The sequence below is a fragment of the Canis lupus genome, chromosome 8, assembly GCF_003254725.2.
Source record: "Canis lupus dingo isolate Sandy chromosome 8, ASM325472v2, whole genome shotgun sequence".
NCBI lineage: Eukaryota > Metazoa > Chordata > Mammalia > Carnivora > Canidae > Canis > Canis lupus.
Window position 1 is genome coordinate 18,431,180 of NC_064250.1, and position 6,825 is coordinate 18,438,004.

Below are 6,825 nucleotides of genomic sequence, written 5' to 3' on the forward strand. Positions count from 1 at the left end.
TAGTCCCCTAAATACATACATTTTCCCCAGCAAGCAGTGAAAGAGCATGCTTAAATTTGGATGGAATGGCATATCTGAGAAAAAGCCTGGTATTAAAAGCCTGGTATTAAAAGGTATTAAATACCTGGTATTGGATACACACAAATTAATATTCTGGCTATTTCAAATAACCTGATTATTTATATTAATCTATACAAATGAGATTAAGAAGGTGATGTATTAAAATGTCACATGGTAAATTTCAGTAAAACATAAAGGACATATAGAGAATAAACTTTCTTGGACTAAATATCTTTGATTCTCATATTTAGCAATAGTAACTGAAAGCCAACAATGTGAAATTAAACTGTAATTGTATACACAAAGAAATGTTTAGAAGACCTTGCCAAAATATTCAATGATATAGGATAAAATTGCCTAGCTTCTCTTTGGCTCCATTTCAAAAGTATAATTAGTTTTTCTGATTATTATTTTTGACTTCTATTTTTCAAAGCAAACAATAACTAATAGAGAACTTCTAGACAGATATGCATGTGGTATTAAATCACAATTATATCTTGAATATTAATCTTACCTTTGGTGGAACTTTTGAAAATATCATAAGAAAATTGGGACATATATTTACTTGTGTTACAAAGTTAATGGCGTAATCTATGTTGATAACCAGAGAAGAGTCTTTCAACAAGATTATGAGCTATGGAACCTAAGAAGTAATTTGAATTAAATTAAACATGTTAGCATGCAAACATGTCTACACTATGCCAAAGTGACTAATGGTAAGTAAATAAAATAATTCAACACTAAGTAGTGGCTGAATTGATTTGACTCTGACAAGACAAAATCTAAAAAAGAACTTACCAATTCTAGCAGTTTATCCTGACTAATGTTTTTATCTTTAAAAAAAAAAATCTTCATTCTGGGACAGAAAATCCTTCTGGGAGTGGACATAGGAGGATAATGAGGTTATAATTGAAATATTTCAAAATTGTTTTTGAAACTAAGGTAGAATTTCTTACATATAAACAATCAAAAAAGATACTGTTGAAGATTTCCTAACTACTTCAGTGGACTGGCTTTCTGAACTCATGTGAGACATTCCTTATCTTGATTCTTTCAAATGGGAATAAATTGATTTGAAAGAGATTTAAATACACATCACATAAATATGTAGGGCCCATTTTTTAAGATATTTAGATGGAGATCTCATCTCTCGGTGCAAAAGATGATGGTGATGGGGTAACACAGGGCTAGCTGAGGACAAGGCATGAGCCTGGGCCAGCACATTAAGTCCTTGAAACAGGCAAAGGGACATTCCTCTATGGACTCAACTGCCTCAGTGTTGATACTTTGCTAAGGGCAAAAGGCAATTTTAGCCCAACCCCCAGGATCCTTTACTTTAACATATAAAAAATTGCCTTAGAAATTTCACTTTATCTCTAAACCCCCAAGATACATGTTGGCAATCATCCTCCAAGCACATGACCCACTGATATACATCTGAAGGGTCTCATGACTCAGGATTTTTTAGATGGTAATAAGTGACTTTTCCCAACAATAGCTAGTCCCCTCAAGGTCCTGGAAACCTGGCTTCCAAAATTCCTTGAGGAGTATGCTATCCTCAAATCCCTCCCAACGCCCAGGTAGCAGCACCTCTTGCCTGCCCATGGGTTCTGTCCCCCTTGCTTTAACAAAACCACCATTTTGCACCAAAGATGTCTCAAGAAGTCTTCCTTGGTTGTTGGCTCTGGACCTCACCTATATTCCAAAACTTCATCAATGGAATGAAGTAAATGGAAAAGGCTTATTGTTTTTGGTGTGTGTGTGTGTGTGTGTGTGTGTGTGTGATTTCTATCAAGATTTTTAATTAGTTATTTTTTCCTTATTGGAAAATAAAATCTAAGGTTTAAGAAAGTAAAAGTGAATTCTATTGAATGCAATGAGGAAAACAATTCTTTTGTTTTCTCTTTAAAGTTTATAGCTTTATCCAAAAAATAAGATATGTCTTATTTATGACATATGACATATTTATGTCTTCACTTCTCTTTAGGAAATATAGGAGTCTATAAAGTGGTATGAAAAAGGGAATTAATCTGGTATCTGAAACTCAATCTCACTGAATTAACTTTTTTTTCTTACAAATTTTATTAGGAAAAGAAAAATCAAATAAGTAAATTAAATTTTTTTCAGAATCATTTCCAGGAACCAATTTATATAATTTTATCCATTCCTTCAGCACCATAGAAATCACTAGATATTTCAAAGAAAAGGATATTTAATACAGGGAATTATAAGCTTATGGGAATAAAGGTCAGAGAAGATCCTGCTGGTGTGCGAGAGGTCAGAAAGCAGGAAAGCTAGGCAACTCCTGATAATTTCAGCTGCATGCAACAGAGAAATGATTGCCTATTAGCAGATCTCTGGAAGTTATGGATCATAAGCTTCTGGAGCATTAATGACATCTTATTCTTTGTCTTGCAAAACTTATGTAAAACCTCTCTATTATAAAAGAAACCTCAGCTGGAACTCTGCTGCAATGGAGTCTGTAAAATGTACCCTGCAGAATAAGGAGAGTATTGAGGTGGAAAGGCATGGTTCACACATCTTGGTATAATTATCTACTCTGTGGTCAGTGATCATTTAATATGATGTCTTGTATCTTTTATCCTACATGTAAAATATTCTTTGTGTATTTAAATTATTTACACATCAATTAGCCAAAGAAAAAAATATGTTGTGCAGAACTATTTTATCTATGGTTAGGATGGCATTAATTTTGAAATTTTGATACAAGAATTAAAAACAATAGATTTTTTGTTTAATCTTGTTCAACAAAGTCAAATTTAGTGAACAACCATCTGTTTTCCCAAGATTGAGGGGTTCCCTCATGCTATGGAGTGACTTTATCCCCTCAAAATTCGTATGTTGAAACCCTAACTCCCAATGTGACTGTATTTGGAGATAGGACTGTTAGGAAATAATAAAGGTGGGGCTCTAATCTGAAAGGATTGGTGGCTTTATAAAAAGAGGTAGAGAGAGATCTCTTTCTGCTTTCATTTAGAGGAAAGCCCATGTGAATATGCAGTCAGATAAAAATCCTCTGCAAGCCAGGAAGAAAGTGCTCATCAGAAACTAGACCTTCTAGAACCTTAACTTTTCAGCCTTTTCTTGGACTCTTTGGCCTCCCAGAACTGTGAGAAAAAATTTTTTTCCGGTTGTTTAAGCCATGAGAACTGTAGTATCATGGCAAGCAGAACAGACTAATACCCTGGGGTGCAGGGCTTCCTCAGCTAAAACTGGAGAAATTCTGGGCAAACTGCAAAGGAATGATTACCTTAGGATATCTTTTTGAATGAAAAATGTGTCATAAAAGAGTCTACTGAGCTTAAAGTTAGTAAGGTTAATATTAAAGAAATTTCAAATATCTGTTATATGATCTGATGTAAAATACTGATGAATCTTATTCTTAGCTGTGTTAATTGTAATTAAAACATGTAATGGTTTAGTTTATTAATTTGTGCACCTACAAAATCTAAATATATAAACAATAATCTCTATCATTTTGATTAGGAAAATATTTGCTGTTATGCTCTTAAAATGGACTTTGTAACTTGATAAACAGGTGAGCTCTCAGTCTAAGTTTCTATTTCTAAAGAAATACTGGAGAATTGTCTTGGCAAAAAGAGAAGTAGAAGGGTATGAGATATTTGGGTAATATTTTGATCACTGCATATAAAGTCAATCAGGTGCCACAGGGAACTACAGAAGAACTTCTCTTCATAATGGAAGCTTGTTTATTTGTTTGTTTGTCATCGACATTATCCCAGAGATGAGATGTGCCTAGCTTTGGATGACTATTAGAAATGACAGGAAGGGGAGAATACCTGCTAGACCCTAAACAATTTAACAAAGTCTCCAAAAGTTCACTATTATGACACATACTGTTCTATTATAATCTGTATTATTTCATATAATATTAGTAAACCTCTTGATTAGGTAAAAGGAAGTTGAATTTAATATCATTGTTTCCAGTTAAGTTCATAAGATGATGAACAATATCATGTGATCTAGAAGAGATGGAGTAGGTCAAACAAAATTTTGTATCCAATATTTGGCCACTGTGGGTAGAAGTGTTTAAGAAGAGAAAGAAAAAAAAAAAAAAGGATAGATGTTTGGAGAGAGAATTACATTGCAAATGCAGAGAATAGAAGACCAAACCAGGATGGAAAAAAAAGTAAAGACAAGCTACTGAATGGGAGAAGGTATTTGCAAATGACATCTCTGATAAGGGTTAGTGTCCAAAGTATATAAAGAAGTTATACAACTCAACACCCAAAAAACAAATAATTGAATTTAAAAATGAGCAGAAGATATAAGCAGACATGACCAACAGACACATGAAAAGACGTCCAACTTCACTCGTCACCAAACAAATGTGAATCAAAACTACAGTGAGATATCACCTCATACCTGTCACGATGGGTAAAATATAAAATGAGAAACAAGTGTTGGCAAGGATGTGGAGAAAAAGGAACCCTAGTGTGCTCTTGGTGGGAAGGCAAACTGGAGCAGCCACTGTGGAAAACAGTATGAGGATTCCTCAGAATTTAAAAATAGAAGTACTCTATGATCCAGTAATTGCGCTACTAGGTATTACCCCCAAAATACAAAAAGACTAAGTCAGAGGGGATGCATGCACCTTGATGTTTATTGTGGCATTTTTACAATAGTCAATTTATGGAAGTAGCCCCAGTATCCACTGATAGATGGATGGATAAAGAGGTGATAGATAGATAGATAGATAGATAGATAGATAGATATAGATATTATTCAGTCATAAAAAAGAATGAAATCCTGCCATTTGCAACAACTTTGATCAAGTTAGAGAGTATAAAGCTAAGTGAAATAAGTTGTTCAGAGAAAGACAAATACCACTTGATTTCATTCATAAGTGGAATTTTTTTCTAAGATTTTATTTATTTTTATTTATTTATTCATGAGAGAGGCAGAGAGAGAGAGGCAGAGGCACAGGCAGAGGGAGAAGCAGGCTCCATGCAGGGAGCCCGACGTGGGACTCTATCCCGGGTCTCCAGGATCAGGCCCTGGGGTGAAGGCGGCGCTAAACCGCTGAGCCACCGGGGCTGCCCTCATACATGGAATTGAAGAAAGAAACAAATGATCAAAGGAAAAAAAGAGAGAGGGAGACAAACCAAGAAACAGACTCAACTATAGAGGACAAACTAATGGTTACCAGGGTGGGGGTGTTCGGGGAATGTGTGAAACAGGTGAGGAGAAATAAGAATGCACTATCATGATGAGTGCTGAATAATATGTAGATTTTTTTTAAAGATTATTTATTTACTTATTCATGAGAGATACACAGAGAGAGAGAGAGAGGCAGAGACCCAGGCAGAGGGAGAAGCAGGCTCCATGCAGGGAGCCCCGCGTGGGACTCAATCCCGGGTCTCCAGGATCACACCTCAGGCCAAAGGCGGCGCCAAACTGCTCAGCCACCGGGGCTGCCCTGTGTAGAATTTTTGAATCAGTATATTGTGTATCTGAAACTAATATAACACAGTATGTTAACTATCCCAGAATTTTTTTAAAAAGTAATGAAAAAAAGAGGAAAAAATCCTCTTCAGTACCATGTTTAGGAGGAATAAGAAATACTAGTAATAATATCAATATAATTTGAGAAAAAAATGTGTAAGTACCTCAAGAGTCCATAGTTATCTAGATTCATAGTATTCATCTCATTAGTTCTGCTCCAATTTGGGTAAAAGGCACTAATTCTTCATCTTATTGAACTATTAAGAGGAAAATCATGAGTAAAAAAATCACTTGAAAGAACATAGTATAGAATATAACAGTATATTTCATTGCATATATTGTATTTAATTGTTTAGTTGATATAATTTAGAGTTTTATACACAGTGATTATTAGGCATTTTTTTTAAATAAGATCTCTAATTTTTTATGTGTCTATTTCTTGCAAATAGATGGAGCCCATATTTTTGCAGATTGATAGGGCACTCAATTGCTAAGTGAGAAAAGAAGGGAGAATTATGAATTATTGCTTAAGTAGAGATGCTTGTACAAATTGCATTGATAAGCCTTATTAAGAGAGAGTTACTGAGTTTACAAAGTGTTCCTATGTATTTCTCAAATATATATTGAGATCCTAGCAGATTCCAGGCACTGTTTTAGCTGCTTGTAATAGATCAGTGAACAAAATAAAAAGACACTTGCCCTTGGGGAGCTTACACTCTAGCAGGAGAAACTAGTAGTGAATTAAGTCCTATGGAAAAATAGAACATTATAGCAGAGTTTGGGAATAGGGAATGCAAGGGTGGAGGTGCAAGAAAATTATAGAGTCCTCTAATTTTGCTCAACCTTTACAAGGATGATAGCAAAACTGCTAACACTTTAGTTCAATACTAGACCTACTATAATTTAGAGTCACGTTCACCACATTATGTTATGTAACCATTTTCTAACAGAATGAAAATCCACAATTTTCTCCTTGGAGTTACTACTATATTCTTTTACTGGTGTCAAATGCCATCTAAAATGTGAATCATTATTAAAAAAATAGACCTATAATTCTAGTTTTCCCTGTCATCAGTTGTTAAAACAATCAAACATACTTGCTTTTATGGGCTTCTCTACCATGGAGCTATTATTATCCACTTTTGCTATCCTTGCAATTTTCTTTGATTGATTTGCTAATAACTTAATTTCTCATTTTGTCATCTTGCAGACATTTTATACTAATTGTATTTAATGGACTGTGAGCTACTGAAATATTTAGAACCATTGCTAGTAAAT